General features: G+C 55.7%; 2 long non-coding RNA genes across 2 annotated transcripts in view; one reads left to right on the top strand and one right to left on the bottom strand.

Moving 5' to 3' along the window:
- LOC140721640 (uncharacterized) overlaps positions 1 to 24502 on the bottom strand; it is an 801766-nt gene that overhangs the window by 135942 nt on the left and 641322 nt on the right. The gene's annotated exons all lie outside the window — the stretch shown is intronic.
- Positions 17473 to 19031, top strand: LOC140721605 (uncharacterized). Its single transcript, XR_012097414.1, has 3 exons — positions 17473 to 17836; positions 17992 to 18159; positions 18324 to 19031. It is a non-coding gene; the product is annotated as an uncharacterized lncRNA (long non-coding RNA).

Genomic DNA, 24502 nt, shown 5'->3' with positions numbered 1-24502 from the left:
ATCTCTCTTCACCTTCCTCCTTCCTCCAGGGGGATCTGTCTCCCACATCCCCCATTCCACCTGCGGGATCTCTCTCCCCGATCCCACTTCCTCCTGTGGAATCTCTCTCCCACATCCCCCTTCCTCCTGTGGGATCTCTCTCCCACATCCCCCTTCTTCCTGTGGGAACTCTCTCCACCATCTCGCTTCCTCCTGTGGGAAATCTCTCCCACATCCCCCTTCCACCTGCGGGATCTCTCTCCCCCATCCCCTTCCTCCTGTGGGATCTCTCTTCCACATCCCCGTTCCTCCTGTGGGATCTCTCTTTACCTCCTCCTTCCTCCCTGAGGGATCTCTCTTCCTATCCCCCTTCCTCCAGTGGGATCTCTAATCCCCATCTCCCTAACCCTGTGTGATCTGTCTTCCCCATTCCGCTTCCCCCTGTGGATCTATCTTCTCCATCCCGCTTCCTCCCATGGGATCTCTCTAACCATACACCTTGTAGGGCCTCTATTCCCATCCCCCCTACACCCAGGGCGGTTTCTCTACCCCATCCCCTTACCTTCTGTGGGATCCATTTTCCCCATCCCAAATCCCCCTGCGGGAACTTTGTTCCCCTTTCTGCTTCCTCCTGTGGGATCTCTAACCTCCATCTCCCTTCCCCCTTTGGGATCTCTTTCCCCATCCCGCTTCCCCGTGTGGGATCCCTCTTCCCGTCCCCATTCCTCCTGTGGGATCTCTCTCCCACGTCCCCCTTCCTCTTGTGGGATTTCTCTCCACCATCCCCCTTCCTCCTTTGGGATCTCTGTCCCCCATCCCCATTTCTCCTGTGGGATCATTCTGCTCCGTCCCCATTCCTCCTGTGGGATCTCTCTCCCCCGTACCCCTTCCTCCTCTGGGATCTCTCTCTCCCGTTCCCCTTCCTCCTGTTTGATCGCTCTCCCCCGTCCCACATCCTCCTCTGGGATCTCTCTCCCTCGTCCCCCTTCCTCCTGTGTGATCTCTCTCCACCATCTCCCTTCCTCCTGTGGGATCTCTCTTCCCTATCCCTTTCCTCCGGGGGGATCCGTCTTCCCATCCCCCTTCCTGTGTGATCTCTCTCCCCCATCCCCCTTCCTCTGTGGGATATCTCTCCCCCGTCCCCCTTCCTCCTGTGTGATCTCTCTCCCCCATCCGACTTCCTCCTGTGGGATCTCTCTCCCACATCCCCCTACCTCCTGTGGGATCTCTCTCCCCCATCCCCTTCCTCCTGTGGGATCTCTCTCCCCCGTCCCCCTTCGTCCTGTGGGATCACTCTTCCCCGTCCCCCTTCTTCCTGAGGGATCTCTCTCCACCTTCCTCCTGTGGGATCTCTGTCCCCCATCCCCTTCCTCCTGTTGGAACTCTCTCCCACATCCCCCTTCCTCCTCTGGGATCTCTCTCCCACATCCCCTTTCCTCCTCTGGGATCTCTCTCCCACATCCCCCTTCTTCCTGTTTGAACTCTCTCCCACATCCCCCTTCCTCCTGGGGGAACTCTTTCCCACATCCCCATTCCACCTGCGGGATCGCTCTCCCCCATCCCCCTTCCTCCTGTGGGATCTCTCTCCCACATCCCCATTCCTCCTTTGGGATCTCTGTCCCCCATCCCCATTTCTCCTGTGGGATCATTCTGCTCCGTCCCCATTCCTCCTCTGGGATCTCTCTCCCACATCCCCCTTCTTCCTGTTTGAACTCTCTCCCACATCCCCCTTCCTCCTGGGGGAACTCTTTCCCACATCCCCATTCCACCTGCGGGATCTCTCTCCCCCATCCCCCTTCCTCCTGTGGGATCTCTCTCCCACATCCCCATTCCTCCCGTGGGATCTCTCTCCCACATCCCCCTTCTTCCTGTGGGAACTCTCTCCCACATCCCCATTCCACCTGCGGGATATCTCTCCCCCATCCCCCTTCCTCCGGTGGGATCTCTCTTCCACATCCCCCTTCCTCCTGTGGGAACTCTCTCCCACATCCCCCTTCCTCCTGGGGGAACTCTCTCCCACATCCCCATTCCACCTGCGGGATCTCTCTCCCCCATCCCCCTTCCTCCTCTGGGATCTTTCTTCCACATCCCCCTTCCTCCTGTGAGATCTCTCTTACACATCCCCCTTCCTCCTGTGGGATCTCTCTTCCCCATCCCCCTTCCTCCTGTGGGATCTCTCTTCACCTTCCTCCTTCATCCTGAGGGATCTCTCTTCCCTATCCCCCTTCATCCTGTGGGATATCTAATCCCCATCTCCCTTCCCCCTGTGTGATCTCTCTTCCCCATCCCGCTTCCCCCTGTGGGATCTACCTTCCCCATCCCGCTTCCTCCCATGGGATCGCTCTAACCATACACCTTGTAGGGCCTCTATTCCCATTCCCCCTACTCCCAGGGGGGTTTCTCTACCCCATCCCCTTACCTTCTGTGGGATCCATTTTCCCCATCCCAAATCCTCCTGCGGGATCTTTGTTCCTATTTCTGCTTCCTCCTGTGGGATCTCTAATCCCCATCTCCCTTCCCCCTATGGGATCTCTCTTCCCCATCCCGCTTCCCCCTGTGGGATCCCTCTTCCCCGTCCCCATTCCTCCTGTGGGTTCTCTCTCCCCCGTCCCCCTTCCTCCTTTGGGATCTCTCTCCCCCGTCCCCCTTCCTCCTGTGGGATCTCTCTCCCTCGTCCCCCTTCCTCCTGTGTGATCTCTCTCCACCATCTCCCTTCCTCCTGTGGGATCTCTCTTCCCTATCCCTTTCCTCCGGGGGGATCCGTCTTCCCCATCCCCCTTCCTGTGTGATCTCTCTCCCCCATCCCCCTTCCTCTGTGGGATATCTCTCCCCCGTCCCCCTTCCTCCTGTGTGATCTCTCTCCCCCATCCCACTTCCTCCTGTGGGATCTCTCTCCCCCGTCCCCCATCCTCCTGTGTGATCTCTCTCCACCATCTCGCTTCCTCCTGTGGGAAATCTCTCCCACATCCCCCTTCCACCTGCGGGATCTCTCATCCCCATCACCCTTCGTCCTATGGGCTCACCCTTCCCCATCCCCCTCCCTCCTGTGGGAACTCTCTTCCCCATCCCAATTCTTCTTGTGGTATCTCTCTCCCTCAACCCCCTTCCTCCTGTAGGATCTCTCTACAACATCCCCGTTCCTCCTGTGCCATCTCTCTTCCACATCCCCTTTCCTCTTGTGGGATCTCTCTCCCACATCCCACTTCTCCCTTCCTCTTGTGGGACCACTCTTCCCCAACCCCCTTCCTCCTGTGGGATCTCTCTGCCCCATCCCATTTCCTCATGTGGGATCTCTCTTCCCCATCCCCTTTCCTCTTGTGGGATCTCTCTGCCCCACCCCCTTCCTCTTGTGGGATATCTCTTCCCCATCCCCCTTCCTCCTGTGGGATTTCTCTCCCCCATCCCCCTTCCTCCGGTGGGATTCTGCCCCCATCCCCCTTCCTCCTGTGGGAACTTTCTGCTCCGTCCCCATTCCACCTGTGGGATCTCTCTTCCCCGTCCCCCTTCCTCCTGTTTAATTTCTCTCCCCCGTCCCCCTTCCACCTCTGGGATCTCTCTCCCCCGTTCCCCTTCCTCCTGTGTGATCTCTATCTCCCGTTCCCCTTCCTCCTGTGGGAGACTTCCTCCTGTGGGAACTCTCTCCCACATCCCCCTTCCTCCTGTGGGATCTCTGTCCCCCATCCCCCTTCCTCCTGTGGGATCTCTCTCCCCCATTCCCCTTCCTCCTGTGGGATCTCTCTTCCACATCCCCCATCCTCCTGTGGGATCTCTCTTCCACATCCTACTTCCTCCTGTGGGATCTCTCTCCCCCATCCCCTTCCTCCTGTGGAATCTCTCTCCCCCATCCCCCTTCCTCCTGTGGGATCTCTCTCCCCGTTCCTCCTGTGGGATCTCCCTCCCCCATGCCCTTCCGCCTGTGGGATCTCTCTCCCCCTTCCTCCTGTGGGATCTCTCTCCCCCATCAGCCTTCCTCTTTTGGGATCTCTCTTCCACATTCCCCATCATCCTGTGGGATCTCTCTCCCACATCCCCCTTCTTCCTGTGGGAACTCTCTTCCCCATCCCCTTTCCTCTTGTGGGATCTCTCTGCCCCACCCCCCTTCCTCTTGTGGGATATCTCTTCCCCATCCCCCTTCCTCCTGTGGGATCTCTCTCCCACATCCCCCTTCTTCCTGTGGGAACTCTCTCCCACATCCCCCTTCTTCCTGTGGGAACTCTCTCCCACATCCCCCTTCCTCCTGGGGGAACTCTCTCCCACATCCCCATTCCACCTGCGGGATCTCTCTCCCCCCATCCACCTTCATCCTGTGGGATCTCTCTTCCCAGTCCCCCTTACTCCTGTGGGATCTCTCTTCACCTTCCTCCTTCCTCCAGGGGGATCTGTCTCCCACATCCCCATTCCACCTGCGGGATCTCTCTCCCCGATCCCACTTCCTCCTGTGGAATCTCTCTCCCACATCCCCCTTCCACCTGCGGGATCGCTCTCCCCCATCCCCCTTCCTCCTGTGGGATCTCTCTCCCACATCCCCATTCCTCCTTTGGGATCTCTGTCCCCCATCCCCATTTCTCCTGTGGGATCATTCTGCTCCGTCCCCATTCCTCCTCTGGGATCTCTCTCCCACATCCCCCTTCTTCCTGTTTGAACTCTCTCCCACATCCCCCTTCCTCCTGGGGGAACTCTTTCCCACATCCCCATTCCACCTGCGGGATCTCTCTCCCCCATCCCCCTTCCTCCTGTGGGATCTCTCTCCCACATCCCCATTCCTCCCGTGGGATCTCTCTCCCACATCCCCCTTCTTCCTGTGGGAACTCTCTCCCACATCCCCATTCCACCTGCGGGATATCTCTCCCCCATCCCCCTTCCTCCGGTGGGATCTCTCTTCCACATCCCCCTTCCTCCTGTGGGAACTCTCTCCCACATCCCCCTTCCTCCTGGGGGAACTCTCTCCCACATCCCCATTCCACCTGCGGGATCTCTCTCCCCCATCCCCCTTCCTCCTCTGGGATCTTTCTTCCACATCCCCCTTCCTCCTGTGAGATCTCTCTTACACATCCCCCTTCCTCCTGTGGGATCTCTCTTCCCCATCCCCCTTCCTCCTGTGGGATCTCTCTTCACCTTCCTCCTTCATCCTGAGGGATCTCTCTTCCCTATCCCCCTTCATCCTGTGGGATATCTAATCCCCATCTCCCTTCCCCCTGTGTGATCTCTCTTCCCCATCCCGCTTCCCCCTGTGGGATCTACCTTCCCCATCCCGCTTCCTCCCATGGGATCGCTCTAACCATACACCTTGTAGGGCCTCTATTCCCATTCCCCCTACTCCCAGGGGGGTTTCTCTACCCCATCCCCTTACCTTCTGTGGGATCCATTTTCCCCATCCCAAATCCTCCTGCGGGATCTTTGTTCCTATTTCTGCTTCCTCCTGTGGGATCTCTAATCCCCATCTCCCTTCCCCCTATGGGATCTCTCTTCCCCATCCCGCTTCCCCCTGTGGGATCCCTCTTCCCCGTCCCCATTCCTCCTGTGGGTTCTCTCTCCCCCGTCCCCCTTCCTCCTTTGGGATCTCTCTCCCCCGTCCCCCTTCCTCCTGTGGGATCTCTCTCCCTCGTCCCCCTTCCTCCTGTGTGATCTCTCTCCACCATCTCCCTTCCTCCTGTGGGATCTCTCTTCCCTATCCCTTTCCTCCGGGGGGATCCGTCTTCCCCATCCCCCTTCCTGTGTGATCTCTCTCCCCCATCCCCCTTCCTCTGTGGGATATCTCTCCCCCGTCCCCCTTCCTCCTGTGTGATCTCTCTCCCCCATCCCACTTCCTCCTGTGGGATCTCTCTCCCCCGTCCCCCATCCTCCTGTGTGATCTCTCTCCACCATCTCGCTTCCTCCTGTGGGAAATCTCTCCCACATCCCCCTTCCACCTGCGGGATCTCTCATCCCCATCACCCTTCGTCCTATGGGCTCACCCTTCCCCATCCCCCTCCCTCCTGTGGGAACTCTCTTCCCCATCCCAATTCTTCTTGTGGTATCTCTCTCCCTCAACCCCCTTCCTCCTGTAGGATCTCTCTACAACATCCCCGTTCCTCCTGTGCCATCTCTCTTCCACATCCCCTTTCCTCTTGTGGGATCTCTCTCCCACATCCCACTTCTCCCTTCCTCTTGTGGGACCACTCTTCCCCAACCCCCTTCCTCCTGTGGGATCTCTCTGCCCCATCCCATTTCCTCATGTGGGATCTCTCTTCCCCATCCCCTTTCCTCTTGTGGGATCTCTCTGCCCCAACCCCTTCCTCTTGTGGGATATCTCTTCCCCATCCCCCTTCCTCCTGTGGGATTTCTCTCCCCCATCCCCCTTCCTCCGGTGGGATTCTGCCCCCATCCCCCTTCCTCCTGTGGGAACTTTCTGCTCCGTCCCCATTCCACCTGTGGGATCTCTCTTCCCCGTCCCCCTTCCTCCTGTTTAATTTCTCTCCCCCGTCCCCCTTCCACCTCTGGGATCTCTCTCCCCCGTTCCCCTTCCTCCTGTGTGATCTCTATCTCCCGTTCCCCTTCCTCCTGTGGGAGACTTCCTCCTGTGGGAACTCTCTCCCACATCCCCCTTCCTCCTGTGGGATCTCTGTCCCCCATCCCCCTTCCTCCTGTGGGATCTCTCTCCCCCATTCCCCTTCCTCCTGTGGGATCTCTCTTCCACATCCCCCATCCTCCTGTGGGATCTCTCTTCCACATCCTACTTCCTCCTGTGGGATCTCTCTCCCCCATCCCCTTCCTCCTGTGGAATCTCTCTCCCCCATCCCCCTTCCTCCTGTGGGATCTCTCTCCCCGTTCCTCCTGTGGGATCTCCCTCCCCCATGCCCTTCCGCCTGTGGGATCTCTCTCCCCCTTCCTCCTGTGGGATCTCTCTCCCCCATCAGCCTTCCTCTTTTGGGATCTCTCTTCCACATTCCCCATCATCCTGTGGGATCTCTCTCCCACATCCCCCTTCTTCCTGTGGGAACTCTCTTCCCCATCCCCTTTCCTCTTGTGGGATCTCTCTGCCCCACCCCCCTTCCTCTTGTGGGATATCTCTTCCCCATCCCCCTTCCTCCTGTGGGATCTCTCTCCCACATCCCCCTTCTTCCTGTGGGAACTCTCTCCCACATCCCCCTTCTTCCTGTGGGAACTCTCTCCCACATCCCCCTTCCTCCTGGGGGAACTCTCTCCCACATCCCCATTCCACCTGCGGGATCTCTCTCCCCCATCCACCTTCATCCTGTGGGATCTCTCTTCCCAGTCCCCCTTACTCCTGTGGGATCTCTCTTCACCTTCCTCCTTCCTCCAGGGGGATCTGTCTCCCACATCCCCATTCCACCTGCGGGATCTCTCTCCCCGATCCCACTTCCTCCTGTGGAATCTCTCTCCCACATCCCCCTTCCTCCTGTGGGATCTCTATCCACCATCTCCCTTCCTCCTGTGGGATCTCTGTCCCCCATCCCCCTTCCTCCTGTGGGATCTCTCTCCCCCATTCCCCTTCCTCCTGTGGGATCTCTCTTCCACATCCCCCTTCCTCCTGTGGGATCTCTCTTCCACATCCTACTTCCTCCTGTGGGATCTCTCTCCCCCATCCCCTTCCTCCTGTGGAATCTCTCTCCCCCATCCCCCTTCCTCCTGTGGGATCTCTCTCCCCGTTCCTCCTGTGGGATCTCCCTCCCCCATGCCCTTCCGCCTGTGGGATCTCTCTCCCCCTTCCTCCTGTGGGATCTCTCTCCCCCATCAGCCTTCCTCTTTTGGGATCTCTCTTCCACATTCCCCATCATCCTGTGGGATCTCTCTGCCCCATCCCATTTCCTCATGTGGGATCTCTCTTCCCCATCCCCTTTCCTCTTGTGGGATCTCTCTGCCCCACCCCCCTTCCTCTTGTGGGATATCTCTTCCCCATCCCCCTTCCTCCTGTGGGATCTCTCTCCCACATCCCCCTTCTTCCTGTGGGAACTCTCTCCCACATCCCCCTTCTTCCTGTGGGAACTCTCTCCCACATCCCCCTTCCTCCTGGGGGAACTCTCTCCCACATCCCCATTCCACCTGCGGGATCTCTCTCCCCCATCCACCTTCATCCTGTGGGATCTCTCTTCCCAGTCCCCCTTACTCCTGTGGGATCTCTCTTCACCTTCCTCCTTCCTCCAGGGGGATCTGTCTCCCACATCCCCATTCCACCTGCGGGATCTCTCTCCCCGATCCCACTTCCTCCTGTGGAATCTCTCTCCCACATCCCCCTTCCTCCTGTGGGATCTCTCTCCCACATCCCCCTTCTTCCTGTGGGAACTCTCTCCACCATCTCGCTTCCTCCTGTGGGAAATCTCTCCCACATCCCCCTTCCACCTGCGGGATCTCTCTCCCCCATCCCCCTTCCTCCTGTGGGATCTCTCTTCCACATCCCCGTTCCTCCTGTGGGATCTCTCTTTACCTTCCTCCTTCCTCCTGAGGGATCTCTCTTCCCTATCCCCCTTCCTCCAGTGGGATCTCTAATCCCCATCTCCCTAACCCTGTGTGATCTGTCTTCCCCATTCCGCTTCCCCCTGTGGGATCTATCTTCTCCATCCCGCTTCCTCCCATGGGATCTCTCTAACCATACACCTTGTAGGGCCTCTATTCCCATCCCCCCTACACCCAGGGCGGTTTCTCTACCCCATCCCCTTACCTTCTGTGGGATCCATTTTCCCCATCCCAAATCCCCCTGCGGGAACTTTGTTCCCCTTTCTGCTTCCTCCTGTGGGATCTCTAACCTCCATCTCCCTTCCCCCTTTGGGATCTCTCTTCCCCATCCCGCTTCCCCGTGTGGGATCCCTCTTCCCCGTCCCCATTCCTCCTGTGGGATCTCTCTCCCCCGTCCCCCTTCCTCTTGTGGGATTTCTCTCCACCATCCCCCTTCCTCCTTTGGGATCTCTGTCCCCCATCCCCATTTCTCCTGTGGGATCATTCTGCTCCGTCCCCATTCCTCCTGTGGGATCTCTCTCCCCCGTACCCCTTCCTCCTCTGGGATCTCTCTCTCCCGTTCCCCTTCCTCCTGTTTGATCGCTCTCCCCCGTCCCACATCCTCCTCTGGGATCTCTCTCCCCCGTCCCCCTTCCTCCTGTGTGATCTCTCTCCACCATCTCGCTTCCTCCTGTGGGAAATCTCTCCCACATCCCCCTTCCACCTGCGGGATTTCTCTCCCCCATCCCCCTTCCTCCTGTGGGATTCTGCCCCCATCCCCCTTCCTCCTGTGGGATCTCTCTTCCCCGTCCCTCTTCCTCCTTTTTAATCTCTCTCCCCCCGTCCCCCTTCCACCTCTGGGATCTCTCTCCCCCGTTCCCCTTCCTCCTGTGGGATCTCTTTCTCCCGTTCCCCTTCCTCCTGTGGGAGACTTCCTCCTGTGGGAACTCTCTCCCACATCCCCCTTCCTCCTGTGGGATCTCTGTCCCCCTTCCCCCTTCCTCCTGTGGGATCTCTCTCCCCCATTCCCCTTCCTCCTGTGGGATCTCTCTTCCACATCCCCCTTCCTCCTGTGGGATCTCTCTTCCACATCCTACTTCCTCCTGTGGGATCTCTCTCCCCCATCCCCTTCCTCCAGTGGAATCTCTCTCCCCCATCCCCCTTCCTCCTGTGGGATCTCTCTCCCCGTTCCTCCTGTGGGATCTCTCTCCCCCATGCCCTTCCGCCTGTGGGATCTCTCTACCCATTGCTCCTGTGGGATCTCTCTCCCACATCCCCTTACTCCTGTTGGAACTCTCTCCCACATCCCCCTTCCTCCTCTGGGATCTCTCTCCCACATCCCCCATCCACCTGTGGGATCTCTCTCCCACATCCCCCTTCTTCCTGTGGGAACTCTCTCCCACATCCCCCTTCTTCCTGTGGGAACTCTCTCCCACATCCCCCTTCCTCCTGGGGGAACTCTCTCCCACATCCCCATTCCACCTGCGGGATCTCTCTCCCCCATCCACCTTCCTCCTGTGGGATCTCTCTTCCCAATCCCCCTTACTCCTGTGGGATCTCTCTTCACCTTCCTCCTTCTTCCAGGGGGAACTGTCTCCCACATCCCCATTCCACCTGTGGGATCTCTCTCCCCGATCCCACTTCCTCCTGTGGGATCTCTCCCCCACATCCCCCTTCCTCCTGTGGGATCTCTCTCCCACATCCCCCTTCTTCCTGTTGGCACTCTCTCCCACATCCTTCTTCCTCCTGGGGGAACTCTCTCCCACATCCCCATTTCACCTGCGGGATCTCTCTCCCCCATCCCCCTTCATCCTGTGGGATCTCTCTTCCACATCCCCGTTCCTCCTGTGGGATCTCTCTTTACCTTCCTCCTTCCTCCTGAGGGATCTCTCTTCCCTATCCCCCTTCCTCCAGTGGGTTCTCTAATCCCCATCTCCATACCCCTGTGTGATCTGTCTTCCCCATTCCGCTTCCCCCTGTGGGATCTATCTTCCCCATCCCGCTTCCTCCCATGGGATCTCTCTAACCATACACCTTGTAGGGCCTCTATTCCCATCCCCCCTACTCCCAGGGGGGTTTCTCTACCCCATCCCCTTACCTTCTGTGGGATCCATTTTCCCCATCCCAAATCCCCCTGCGGGAACTTTGTTCCCCTTTCTGCTTCCTCCTGTGGGATCTCTAACCTCCATCTCCCTTCCCCCTTTGGGATCTCTCTTCCCCATCCCGCTTTCCCGTGTGGGATCCCTCTTCCCCGTCCCCATTCCTCCTGTGGGATCTCTCTCCCCCGGCCCCTTCCTCTTGTGGGATTTCTCTCCACCATCCCCCTTCCTCCTTTGGGATCTCTGTCCCCCATCCCCATTTCTCCTGTGGGATCATTCTGTTCCGTCCCCATTCCTCCTGTGGGATCTCTCTTCCCCGTCCCCCATCCTCCTGTTTGATCTCTCTCCCCCGTACCGCTTCCTCCTCTGGGATCTCTCTCTCCCGTTCCCCTTCCTCCTGTTTGATCTCTCTCCCCCGTCCCACTTCCTCCTCTGGGATCTCTCTCCCCCGTCCCCCTTCCTCCTGTGTGATCTCTCTCCACCATCTCGCTTCCTCCTGTGTGGAAATCTCTCCCACATCCCCCTTCCACCTGCGGGATCTCTCATCCCCATCACCCTTCCTCCTGTGGGACCTCTTTTCCCCATCCCCCTTCCTCCTGTGGGATCTCTGTCCCCCATCCCCCTTCCTCCTGTGGGATCTCTCTCCCGATCCCCCTTCCTCCTGTGGGATCTCTCTCGCCCATCCCCTTCCTCCTGTGGGATCTCTCTCCCCCATCCCCCTTCCACTTGTGGGATCTCTCTTCCACATCCCCCATCCTCCTGTGGGATCTCTCTGCCCCATCCCATTTCCTCCTGTGGGATCTCTCTTCCCCATCCCCTTTCCACTTGTGGGATCTCTCTGCCCCATTCCACTTCCTCTTGTGGGATCTCTGTCCCCCATCCCCCTTATTCCTGTGGGACCTTTCTGCTCCGTCCCCATTCCTCCTGTGGGATCTCTCTTCCCCGTTCCCCTTCCTCCTGTTTGATCTCTCTCCCCCGTCCCCCTTCCTCCTCTGGGATCTCTCTCCCCCGTTCCCCTTCCTCCTGTGGGATCTCTCTCCCCCATTCCCCTTCCTCCTGTGGGATCTCTCTCCCACATCCCCCTACCTCCTGTGGGATCTCTCTCCCCCATCCCCTTCCTCCTGTGGGATCTCTCTCCCCCGTCCCCCTTCGTCCTGTGGGATCACTCTTCCCCGTCCCCCTTCTTCCTGTGGGATCTCTCTCCACCTTCCTCCTGTGGGATCTCTCTCCCCCATCCCCTTCCTCCTGTTGGAACTCTCTCCCACATCCCCCTTCCTCCTCTGGGATCTCTCTCCCACATCCCCTTTCCTCCTCTGGGATCTCTCTCCCACATCCCCCTTCTTCCTGTTTGAACTCTCTCCCACATCCCCCTTCCTCCTGGGGGAACTCTTTCCCACATCCCCATTCCACCTGCGGGATCTCTCTCCCCCATCCCCCTTCCTCCTGTGGGATCTCTCTCCCACATCCCCATTCCTCCTGTGGGATCTCTCTCCCACATCCCCCTTCTTCCTGTGGGAACTCTCTCCCACATCCCCCTTCCTCCTGGGGGAACTCTCTCCCACATCCCCATTCCACCTGCGGGATCTCTCTCCCCATCCCCCTTCCTCCTGTGGGATCTCTCTTCCACATCCCCCTTCCTCCTGTGGGATCTCTCTTACACATCCCCCTTCCTCCTGTGGGATCTCTCTTCCGCATCCCCCTTCCTCCTGTGGGATCTCTCTTCACCTTCCTCCTTCATCCTGAGGGATCTCTCTTCCCTATCCCCCTTCATCCTGTGGGATCTCTAATCCCCATCTCCCTTCCCCCTGTGTGATCTCTCTTCCCCATCCCGCTTCCCCCTGTGGGATCTACCTTCCCCATCACGCTTCCTCCCATGGGATCGCTCTAACCATACACCTTGTAGGGCCTCTATTCCCATTCCCCCTACTCCCAGGGGGGTTTCTCTACCCCATCCCCTTACCTTCTGTGGGATCCATTTTCCCCATCCCAAATCCTCCTGCGGGAACTTTGTTCCTATTTCTGCTTCCTCCTGTGGGATCTCTAATCCCCATCTCCCTTCCCCCTATGGGATCTCTCTTCCCCATCCCGCTTCCCCCTGTGGGATCCCTCTTCCCCGTCCCCATTCCTCCTGTGGGTTCTCTCTCCCCCGTCCCCCTTCCTCCTTTGGGATCTCTCTCCCCCGTCCCCCTTCCTCCTGTGGGATCTCTCTCCCTCGTCCCCCTTCCTCCTGTGTGATCTCTCTCCACCATCTCCCTTCCTCCTGTGGGATCTCTCTTCCCTATCCCTTTCCTCCGGGCGGATCCGTCTTCCCCATCCCCCTTCCTGTGTGATCTCTCTCCCCCATCCCCCTTCCTCTGTGGGATATCTCTTCCCCTTCCCCCAACCGCCTGTGGGATCTCTCTTCCCAATCCCTTTCCTCCGGTGGGATCCCTCTTCCCCATTCCCCTTCCTGTGGGATCTCTATCCCCCATCCCCCTTCCTCCTGTGGGATCTCTCTCCCCCGTCCCCGTTGCTCCTGTGGGATCTCTCTTCCCCATCCCCCATCCTCCTGTGGGATCTCTCTCCACCATCCACCATTCCTATTGTGGGATCTCTCTACCCCATACCCCTTCCTCTTGTTGGATCCCCGTTCCTCCTGTGGGATTTCTCTTCCCCATCTCCCTTCCTCCTCTGGGATCTCTCTCCCCCGTTCCCCTTCCTCCTGTGGGATCTCTTTCTCCCGTTCCCCTTCCTCGTGTGGGAGACTTCCTCCTGTGGGAACTCTCTCCCACATCCCCCTTCCTCCTGTGGGATTTCTCTCCCCCATCCCCTTCCTCGTGTGTGATCTTTCTCCCCCGTCACCCTTCCTCCTGTGGGATCTCTCTTCCCCGTCCCCCTTCTTCCTGTGGGATCTCTCTCCACCTTCCTCCTGTGGGATCTCTCTCCCCCTTCCTTCTGTAGGATCTCTCTCCCCCATCCCCTTCCTCCTGTTGGAACTCTCTCCCACATCCCCCTTCCTCCTCTGGGATCTCTCTCTTCCACATCCCCCTTCCTCCTGTGGGATCTCTCTCCCACATCCCCCTTTTTCCTGTGGGAACTCTCTCCCACATCCCCATTCCACCTGCGGGATCTCTCTCCCCCATCCCCCTTCCTCCTGTGGGATCTCTCTTCCACATCCCCCTTCCTCCTGTGGGATCTCTCTTTCACATCCCCCTTCCTCCTGTGGGATCTCTCTCCTCCATCCCCCTTCCACCTGTGGGATCTGTCTTCCACATCCCCCTTCCTCCTGTGGGATCTCTCTTCCCCATCCCCCTTCCTCCTGTGGGATCTCTCTTCCACATCCCCCTTCCTCCTGTGTGATCTCTCTCCACCATCTCGCTTCCTCCTGTGTGGAAATCTCTCCCACATCCCCCTTCCACCTGCGGGATCTCTCATCCCCATCACCCTTCCTCCTGTGGGACCTCTTTTCCCCATCCCCCTTCCTCCTGTGGGATCTCTGTCGCCCATCCCCCTTCCTCCTGTGGGATCTCTCTCCCGATCCCCCTTCCTCCTGTGGGATCTCTCTCGCCCATCCCCTTCCTCCTGTGGGATCTCTCTCCCCCATCCCCCTTCCTCTTGTGGGATCTCTCTTCCACATCCCCCATCCTCCTGTGGGATCTCTCTGCCCCATCCCATTTCCTCCTGTGGGATCTCTCTTCCCCATCCCCTTTCCACTTGTGGGATCTCTCTGCCCCATCCCACTTCCTCTTGTGGGATCTCTGTCCCCCATCCCCCTTATTCCTGTGGGACCTTTCTGCTCCGTCCCCATTCCTCCTGTGGGATCTCTCTTCCCCGTTCCCCTTCCTCCTGTTTGATCTCTCTCCCCCGTCCCCCTTCCTCCTCTGGGATCTCTCTCCCCCGTTCCCCTTCCTCCTGTGGGATCTCTCTCCCCCATTCCCCTTCCTCCTGTGGGATCTCTCTCCCACATCCCCCTACCTCCTGTGGGATCTCTCTCCCCCATCCCCTTCCTCCTGTGGGATCTCTCTCCCCCGTCCCCCTTCGTCCTGTGGGATCACTCTTCCCCGTCCCCCTTCTTCCTGTGGGATCTCTCTCCACCTTCCTCCTGTGGGATCTCTCTCCCCCATCCCCTTCCTCCTGTTGGAACTCTCTCCCACATCCCCCTTCCTCCTCTGGGATCTCTCTCCCACATCCCCTTTCCTCCTCTGGGATCTCTCTCCCACATCCCCCTTCTTCCTGTTTGAACTCTCTCCCACATCCCCCTTCCTCCTGGGGGAACTCTTTCCCACATCCCCATTCCACCTGCGGGATCTCTCTCCCCCATCCCCCTTCCTCCTGTGGGATCTCTCTCCCACATCCCCATTCCTCCTGTGGGATCTCTCTCCCACATCCCCCTTCTTCCTGTGGGAACTCTCTCCCACATCCCCCTTCCTCCTGGGGGAACTCTCTCCCACATCCCCATTCCACCTGCGGGATCTCTCTCCCCCATCCCCCTTCCTCCTGTGGGATCTCTCTTCCACATCCCCCTTCCTCCTGTGGGATCTCTCTTACACATCCCCCTTCCTCCTGTAGGATCTCTCTTCCGCATCCCCCTTCCTCCTGTGGGATCTCTCTTCACCTTCCTCCTTCATCCTGAGGGATCTCTCTTCCCTATCCCCCTTCATCCTGTGGGATCTCTAATCCCCATCTCCCTTCCCCCTGTGTGATCTCTCTTCCCCATCCCGCTTCCCCCTGTGGGATCTACCTTCCCCATCCCGCTTCCTCCCATGGGATCGCTCTAACCATACACCTTGTAGGGCCTCTATTCCCATTCCCCCTACACCCAGGGGGGTTTCTCTACCCCACCCCCTTACCTTCTGTGGGATCCATTTTCCCCATCCCAAATCCTCCTGCGGGATCTTTGTTCCTATTTCTGCTTCCTCCTGTGGGATCTCTAATCCCCATCTCCCTTCCCCCTATGGGATCTCTCTTCCCCATCCCGCTTCCCCCTGTGGGATCCCTCTTCCCCGTCCCCATTCCTCCTGTGGGTTCTCTCTCCCCCGTCGCCCTTCCTCCTTTGGGATCTCTCTCCCCCGTCCCCCTTCCTCCTGTGGGATCTCTCTCCCTCGTCCCCCTTCCTCCTGTGTGATCTCTCTCCACCATCTCCCTTCCTCCTGTGGGATCTCTCTTCCCTATCCCTTTCCTCCGGGCGGATCCGTCTTCCCCATCCCCCTTCCTGTGTGATCTCTCTCCCCCATCCCCCTTCCTCTGTGGGATATCTCTTCCCCTTCCCCCAACCGCCTGTGGGATCTCTCTTCCCAATCCCTTTCCTCCGGTGGGATCCCTCTTCCCCATTCCCCTTCCTGTGGGATCTCTATCCCCCATCCCCCTTCCTCCTGTGGGATCTCTCTCCCCCGTCCCCGTTGCTCCTGTGGGATCTCTCTTCCCCATCCCCCATCCTCCTGTGGGATCTCTCTCCACCATCCACCATTCCTATTGTGGGATCTCTCTACCCCATACCCCTTCCTCTTGTTGGATCCCCGTTCCTCCTGTGGGATTTCTCTTCCCCATCTCCCTTCCTCCTCTGGGATCTCTCTCCCCCGTTCCCCTTCCTCCTGTGGGATCTCTTTCTCCCGTCCCCCTTCCTCGTGTGGGAGACTTCCTCCTGTGGGAACTCTCTCCCACATCCCCCGTCCTCCTGTGGGATTTCTCTCCCCCATCCCCTTCCTCGTGTGTGATCTTTATCCCCCGTCACCCTTCCTCCTGTGGGATCTCTCTTCCCCGTCCCCCTTCTTCCTGTGGGATCTCTCTCCACCTTCCTCCTGTGGGATCTCTCTCCCCCTTCCTTCTGTAGGATCTCTCTCCCCCATCCCCTTCCTCCTGTGGGATCTCTCTCCCACATCCCCCTTTTTCCTGTGGGAACTCTCTCCCACATCCCCATTCCACCTGCGGGATCTCTCTCCCCCATCCCCCTTCCTCCTGTGGGATCTCTCTTCCACATCCCCCTTCCTCCTGTGGGATCTCTCTTTCACATCCCCCTTCCTCCTGTGGGATCTCTCTCCTCCATCCCCCTTCCACCTGTGGGATCTGTCTTCCACATCCCCCTTCCTCCTGTGGGATCTCTCTTCCCCATCCCCCTTCCTCCTGTGGGATCTCTCTTCCACATCCCCCTTCCTCCTGTGGGATCTCTCTTTCACATCCCCCTTCCTCCTGTGGGATCTCTCTCCCACATCCCCCTTCCTCCTGTGGGATCTCTCTCCCACATCCCCCTTCTTCCTGTGGGAACTCTCTCCCACATCCCCCTTCCTCCTGGTGGAACTCTCTCCCACATCCCCATTCCACCTGCGGGATCTCTGTCCTCCATCCCCCTTCCTCCTGTGGGATCTCTCTTCCACATCCCCCTTCCTCCTGTGGGATCTCTCTTCCCCATCCCCCTTCCTCCTGTGGGATCTCTCTTCCACTTCCCCCTTTCTCCTGTAGGTTCTCTCTCCCCCATCCCCTTCCACCAGTGGGATCTCTGTCCCCCATCCCCTTCCTCCTGTTTGATCTGTTTCCCCCATCCCCTTTCCTCCTGTGGGATCTCTCTCCGCCACCCTCCTTCCTCCTGTGGGATCTCTCTTCCCCATCCCACTTCCTACTGTGGGATCTCTCTTCCCCATCCCCCTTCCTCCTGTGGGATCTCTCTCCCCCATCCCCCGTCCTCCTGTGTGATCTCTCTTCCCCATCCAACTTCCTTCTGTGGGATCTCTGTCCTCCATCCCCCTTACTCTTGTGGTATCTCTCTTTCCCATCCCCCTTCCTCTTGTGGGATCTCTGTCCCACATCCCCCTTCCTCCTGTGGGATCTCTCTCCCCCACCCCACTTCCTCTTGTGGGATCTCTCTTCCACATCCGCTTCCTTCTGTGTCTTTCCATCCTTTACCTTAGGAGATGTCTCTTCCTCCATCTCCCATCGACATTTCCCGATTCTCAAATCTTCCTCACTGTTTGACTTTCTCCCCTTCACCCCTGCCCTTTCCGATTGTCTCACCTCAGGAACACTTTTCTATCCATCAGGGAATAAGAGAGAATATGTGGAGTTTACAGGGTCACACCGACAGACGAAATTACTGACATTCGGTGAATTCCTTGGAGCTGGGCAGTGAGGGTCATTGACAGTGATGGGAACTACGATCAGTGAATTAATAAAGGGTTTAATGCTCCCTGAAATATCCGAGTGAGAGAAATGCCCCCAGACACACGGTTTTAATCACTATGTTCATCAATTTGTCTGTTTGTGTTTAGACTGAACAATAATAAACTGGGAAATTCAGGAGTGAAACTGGTGTCTGCGGCTCTGAGGAACCCGGAGTGTAAAATACAGACACTGTGGTAAGTACCAGACTGTGGGAGATTGTGTTTACAGTCACTGGGTGTCTGACACTGAACATTAATGCGATCAGTAATTGTGTTACTGATAAACACTGGGGATTTGTACCGTCTCCTGTCTCTCTGTGTCCTTCACCCTCACTCTCTCTCATCTCCAGGCTGAACAGTGTCGGTCTCACAGATTCCGGTGCCGAGGATCTCGCCTCCGCTCTCAGTACAAACCCATCACTGAAGGATCTGGACCTGAGTGAAAACTCTCTGACAGACCGATCTGTCCCCGCTCTCCGCCGCCTCATACAGACCCTCCTTAGTCTGAAGTGGATCCTGTGAGTGTTTGTGTTAATGTTCAATGTGATAAAATATCAGCGGATCCGCGGTTTTTCTGGTGATATTTGTCTGTGAGTGTTGTTGAAACATTAACCCCGGTCTTCTGCTACTGACACTGTTGTGTAATCTGTTTATTTCATCTTTATTCTCCCATCTGTTTCAGGCTGTGGGACAATCGGTTCAGTGAGACCGGGATGAAGGAACTGAGATCTCTGCAGGAACCCAGACCCGGACTGAGAGTGACCGTGTGAACATCCCCGCCCGCGGGGTGGGGACATTTGGCCGACTCCCCGCCCTCACCTTTAACTCCCACCCTCACCTTTATCGGCCGCGCGCCGGGCTGATTCCCAACGGTTTTAACGGAACCAGCTCGGTCCTCGCGTTGTGTGCGTCCCTCGCAGCGGTCCCGCCGTGACGTGTATCCGTCTGTTGTCCGGCGGGGCAGCTTCCGCCGGATGTGCGTGTTCGAGATTCCCCACGTGACTCCCCGGGGAATTAACCGGACAGGAAGAGCCCGGGGTCCGGGTCTTAGTCTGGGACAGCGGTGTCCCGGGGTGGGGGGTATGATCCTGGGAGAGAATCCTTTTGCTCCCTTTGCTGAGGACGGTGCATTCGGCAGCCTGGCCGATATAATGATGTTAAATGGACAAATCCCTCGGCAGTGACCCTGGATCTGCAGCGATCCCGGACACGGCCCTGAAGTGTGATTTTATAATCATCGGTTCACCGATGCAGAGTGACGGTGTGAAACGGGACTGATTATTCAACCGGTCACTCCTTGTCGCCGGTCAGTTATATCGTTTTGATGTCTGACTTAAAAAATATAAATGAAGGTTTCTTATTGCTGTATTGACACTTATGGATAATAAAATTTGCTGTAAATTACCAAAAGATTTGTGATAAAGAAAGAATTATTTCTCATGTAACCATGTAACAATTACAGCACGGGAACAGGCCATCTCGGCCCTTCTAGTCCGTGCTGAACGCTTCCTCTCACCTAGTCCCACCGACCCGCACTCAGCCCATAACACTCCATTCCTTTCCTGTCCATATACCTGTCCAATTTTACTTTAAATTACAATATCGAACCTGCCTTAACCACTTCTACTGGAAGCTCATTCCACACAGCTACCACTCTCTGAGTAAAGAAATTCCCCCTCGAGTTACACTTAAAATTTTGCCCCCTAACTCCCAACTCATGTCCTCTTGTTTGAATCTCCCCTACTCTCAATGGAAAAAGCCTATCCACGTCAACTCCATCTATCCCCCTCGTAATTTTTAATGCCCCTACCAAGTCCCCCCTCAACCTTCTACGCTCCAAAGAATAAAGACCTAACTTGCTCAACCTTTCCCTGTAACTTAGGTGCTGAAACCCAGGTGACATTCTAGTAAATCTCCTCGGTACTCTCTCTATTTTGTTGACATCTTTCCTATAATTCGGTGACCAGAACTGTACACAATACTCCAAATTCGGCCTCACCAATGCCTTGTACAATTTTAACATTACATCCCAACTCCTATACTCAGTGCTCTGATTTATAAAGGCCAGCATACCAAAAGCTTTCTTCACCACCCTATCCACATGAGATTCCACCTTCAGGCAAGTATACACCATTATTCCTAGATCACTCTGTTCTACTGCATTCTTCAATACCCTACCACTTACACTGCATGTCCTATTTTGATTAGTCCTACGAAAATGTAGCTTCTCACACTTATCAGCATTAAACTCCATCTGTCATCGTTCAGCCCACTCTTATAACTGGCCTAAATCTCTCTGCAAGCTTTGAAAACCTACTTCATTATCCACAACGCCACCTACCTTAGTATCATCTGCATAAGGATTTCTATGAGATTTGGTACTATTAGTAAACCCTAATGAAATGTTTTCAAAACAAAAAGTAAAATCCATATTAATGTATTGATCTATAAATTAACAAACATCAACCCAAAATGTTTTAGCACATTCACAGTCCCAAAACAGACGAAATAAACTACAACCAGAAGTCAATAGACAATAGGTGCAGGAGTCGGCCATTCGGCCCTTCGAGCCAGCACCGCCATTAACTGTGATCATGGCTGACCATCCACAATCAGTACCACGTTCCTGCCCTCTCCCCATATCCCTGGGCTCCGCTATCTCTATCGACCTCTCTCTTGAAAGCATCCAGAGACTCGGCCTCCATTGCCTTCTGAGGCAGAGCATTCCACAGATCCACAACTCTCTGGTTGAAAAAGTTTTTCCTCAACTCCGTTCTAAATGGCCTAACCCTTATTCTTAAACTGTGGCCTCTGGTTCTGGAATCCCCCAACATCGGGAACGTGTTTCCTGCCTCTAGCGTGTCCAATCCATTAATAATCATTTATGTTTCAATCAGATCCCCTCTCATCCTTCTAAATTCCAGTGTATACAAGCCCAGTCGCTCCAATCTTTCAACGTATGACAGTCCCGCCATTCCGGGAATTAACTTTGTGAACCTACGCTGCACTCCCTCGATAGCAAGAATGTCCTTCCTCAAATTTGGAGACCAAAACTGCACACAATACTCCAGGTGGGGTCTCACCAGGGCCCTGTACAACTGCAGAAGGACCTCTTTACTCCTGTACTCAACTCCCCTTGTTATGAAGGCCAACATGCCATTAGCTTTCTTCACTGCCTGCTGTACCTGCATCCTTACTTTCAGTGACTGATGAACATGGACACCTAGATCTCGTTGTACTTCCCCTTTTCCTAACTTGATACCATTCAGATACTAATCTGCCTTCCTGTTCTTGCCACCAAAGTGGATAACCTCACATTTATCCACATTAAACTGCATCTGCCATGCATCTGCCCACTCACCCAACGTGTCCAAGTCACCCTGCATTCTCCTAACATCCTCCTGACATTTCACACTGCCATCCAGCTTTGTGTCATCTGCAAGTTTGCTAAAGTTACATTTAATCCATTCATCTAAATCATTAATGTATATCGTGAATAGCTGCGGTCCCAGCACCGAGCCTTGCGGTCACCCCACTAGTCATTTCAAAGGGAATAGAATATAAAAGCGGGCAGATAATACTGAGCCTTCATAAGATACTAGTCAGCCGCACTTGCAGTATTGTCAACAGTTCTGGGCCCTGCGTCTCAGAAAGGAAGTGTTGTCGTTGGAGCGAGTCCAGAGGAGGTTTGCGAGGATGATTCCGGGAACGAAGGGGTTAACATATGAGGAGCGTTTGGCAGCTTTGGGCCTGGACTCACTGGAATTTAGAAGAATGCGGGGGGGGGGGGTGGAATCTCATTGAAACTACCGAACGTTGAAAGGACTGGATGAGGTGGACATTGGAGAGGTTGTTCCCTATGATGGGGGGTATCCAGATCTAGATCTCGTTGTACTTCCCCTTTTCAGCAAGAACGACGAGTCAGCTTACAGAGAGGAGGTGCAGCGGCTAACGGACCGGTGCAGAGCCAACAACCTGTCTCTGAATGTGAACAAAACAAAAGAGATGGTCATTGACTTCAGGAGGGCACGGAGCGACCACTCCCCGCTTTAAGGAAAGGGGAGGGAAGTTCAAGGGGGATATTAGAGGAAGGTTTTTTACTCTGAGAGTGGTTGGTGCGTGGAATGCACTGCCTGAGTCGGTGGTGGAGGCAGATACACTAGTGAAGTTTAAGAGACTACTAGACGGGTATATGGAGGAATGTAAGGTGGGGGGTTGTATGGGAGGCAGGGTTTGAGGGTCGGCACAACATTGTGGGCCGAAGGGCCTGTAGTGTTCTATGGGTTTCTGGAGCAGCGCCTGCAGAGCTATTCCGGATTGGGAGCTGCTCAACGAACCAGAATTGATCAGAGGGCTCAGTAGTTAGAGGGGCTGGTGTCGCTCTGCTGGTTAAGAATGGCATTATATCAGTAGAAAAATGTGACATCGGATCGGAAGATGTTGAGTCCTTGTGGGTTGAGTTAGGAAACTGCACGGGTCAAAGGACGTTAATGGCAGTTATACACAGGCCTCCCAACAGTAGCTGGGATGTGGGCCGAAGATTACAATGGGAACGGACCCTGGTCAGACCCCACTTGGTGTACTGTGCTCAGTTCTGGTCGCCTCACTACAGGAAGGATGTGGGAGCCATAGGAAGGGTGCAGAGGAGATTTACAAGGATGTTGTCTGGATTGGGGAGCATGCCTTGTGAGAATAGGTTGAGTGAACTCGGCCTTTTCTCCTCGGAGCGACGGAGGATGAGAGGTGACCTGATAGAGGCGTATAAGACGATGAGAGGCATTAAAAGTCAGAGGCTTTTTCCCAGGGCTGAAATGGTTGCCACAAGAGGACACAGGTTTAAGGTGCTGGGGAGTCGGTACAGAGGAGATGTCAGTGGTAAGTTTTTTACTCAGAGAGTGGTGAGTGTGTGGAATGGGCTGCCGGTAACGGTGGTGGAGGCGGATACGATAGGGGCTTTTAAGAGACTTTTGGATAGGTACATGGAGCTTAGAAAAATAGAGGGCTATAGGTAAGCCTAGTAATTTCTAGGGTAGGGAAATGTTGGGCACAACCTTGTGGGCCGAAGGGTCTGTATTGTGCTGCAGGGTTTCTATGTTTCTAAGAAATAGAAAAGCAGTTTAAAAGGGCAATGTTATGATAGTCATGGGAGAATATAACATGCAGGTCGATTGGGAAAATCAGGTTGGTAATGGATCTCAAGGGAGAGAGTTTGTTGAGTGCCTAAGAGATGGCGTTTTACAGTAATTTGTCATTGAGCCTAGACACTAGATTGGGTGTCGTGTAATGAACCGGGGGTGATTAGTCAGCTTGAGGTAAAAGAACCCTTTGGAGCCAGTGACCCCTGAGGAGCGTTGTCCACGTGACCTTTGATGCTGCGTCCAATCAAAAGCCCATCAGCCTCTGTCTTAGATACACCCAACGACCCGGACTCCACTGGTCCAGCGGTAAATACATTCCACACGATCACCACCCTCCGGCCAAAGAAATTTCTCCGCATCTCTGTTGTAAATGGACGCCCCTCTATTCTGAGTCTGTGCCCTGCTGTCCGAGACTCCCCCACCATGGGGAGCATACTCTTCACATCGACTCTGTCTCGGCCTCACAGCAACATTACTCCTCTGTTAACCCTTTCATTCCCAGAATCATCCTTGCGGACCTCCTGTGAAATCCTTCTGAAGCCAGCACGTCTTTCCGTAGACGAGGGGCCCAAACCTGTTCACGGTGCTCAAGGCGGGGCCTCGCCGGTGCCTTATAAAGCCTCAGCATCACATCCCTGCTCCAAGAGTCTGGACCTCTTCAGATGAATACTGACATGGCGTTTGTCACCCTCACCACTGCCTGCAAGGTGAACTTTCTGCGCATGCGTCCCTTTGCATGTCAGATTCTCCGATTTTCGCCCCAGTTAGAAAACAGTCCGCACAGTTACTCCAACTATCAAAGTGCGTGACCCCGCGCATTTTCCAACATTGTGTTTCACTTGCCACTCTCTCGCCCCTTCTCCTCATCTAAGTCCTTCTGCATCCTACCTGTTTCCTCAACACTACCTGTCCCTCCACCGACCTTCGTATCGCCTGCAAACTTGGCAACAGAGCCGTCCATTCCATCGTCTAAATCACTGATGTACAGCACAAAAAGAAGAGGCCCCAACATCGACCCCTGCAGAACACCACTGGTTACCGGCGGCCAACCAGAAAAGGATCCTTTCATTCCCACTCGCTGCCTCCTACCAATCAGCCGATTCCCTAACCATGTTAGTAACTTCCCTGTAATGCCACGGGCTCTTAACTTGGTGAGCGGCCTCATTGTGCGGCACCTTGTCAAAGGCCTTCTGAAAGTCCAAATATACAACATCCACTACATCCCCTTTATCTGTCCTACCTGTAATCTCCACAAGGCATTCCGACAGACTCGTCAGACAAGATTTTCCCTGAAGGAAACCCTGCTGACTTTGTCCTATCTTGTCCTGTGTCACCAAGTACTCCATCACCTCATCTTTAACAATTGACTCCAACGTCTTCCCAACCGCTGGGGTCAGGCGAACTGGTCTGTAATTTCCTTTCTGCTGCCTTCCTCCCTTTCTTACAGAGCGAGTGACGTTTGCAATGTTCCAGCCCTCCGGCACCATCCCAGAGTCCGATGAGTTTTGAAAGATCATTTCTAATGCCACCACAATCTCTACCGCTAATTGTGAGCAGTTCTGGTCCCCTAATCTGAGGAAAGACATTCCTGCCATAGAGGGAGTACAGAGAAGGTTCACCAGATTGATTCCTGGGATGGCAGGACTTTCATATGAAGAAAGACTGGATCGACTGGGCTTATACTCACTGGATTTAGAAGATTGAGGGGAGGGGGGGGGATCTT

This window comes from Hemitrygon akajei, unplaced genomic scaffold (assembly GCF_048418815.1).
Source record: "Hemitrygon akajei unplaced genomic scaffold, sHemAka1.3 Scf000058, whole genome shotgun sequence".
Classification (NCBI taxonomy): domain Eukaryota; kingdom Metazoa; phylum Chordata; class Chondrichthyes; order Myliobatiformes; family Dasyatidae; genus Hemitrygon; species Hemitrygon akajei.
This window is presented reverse-complemented; position numbering and strand designations above follow the sequence as displayed.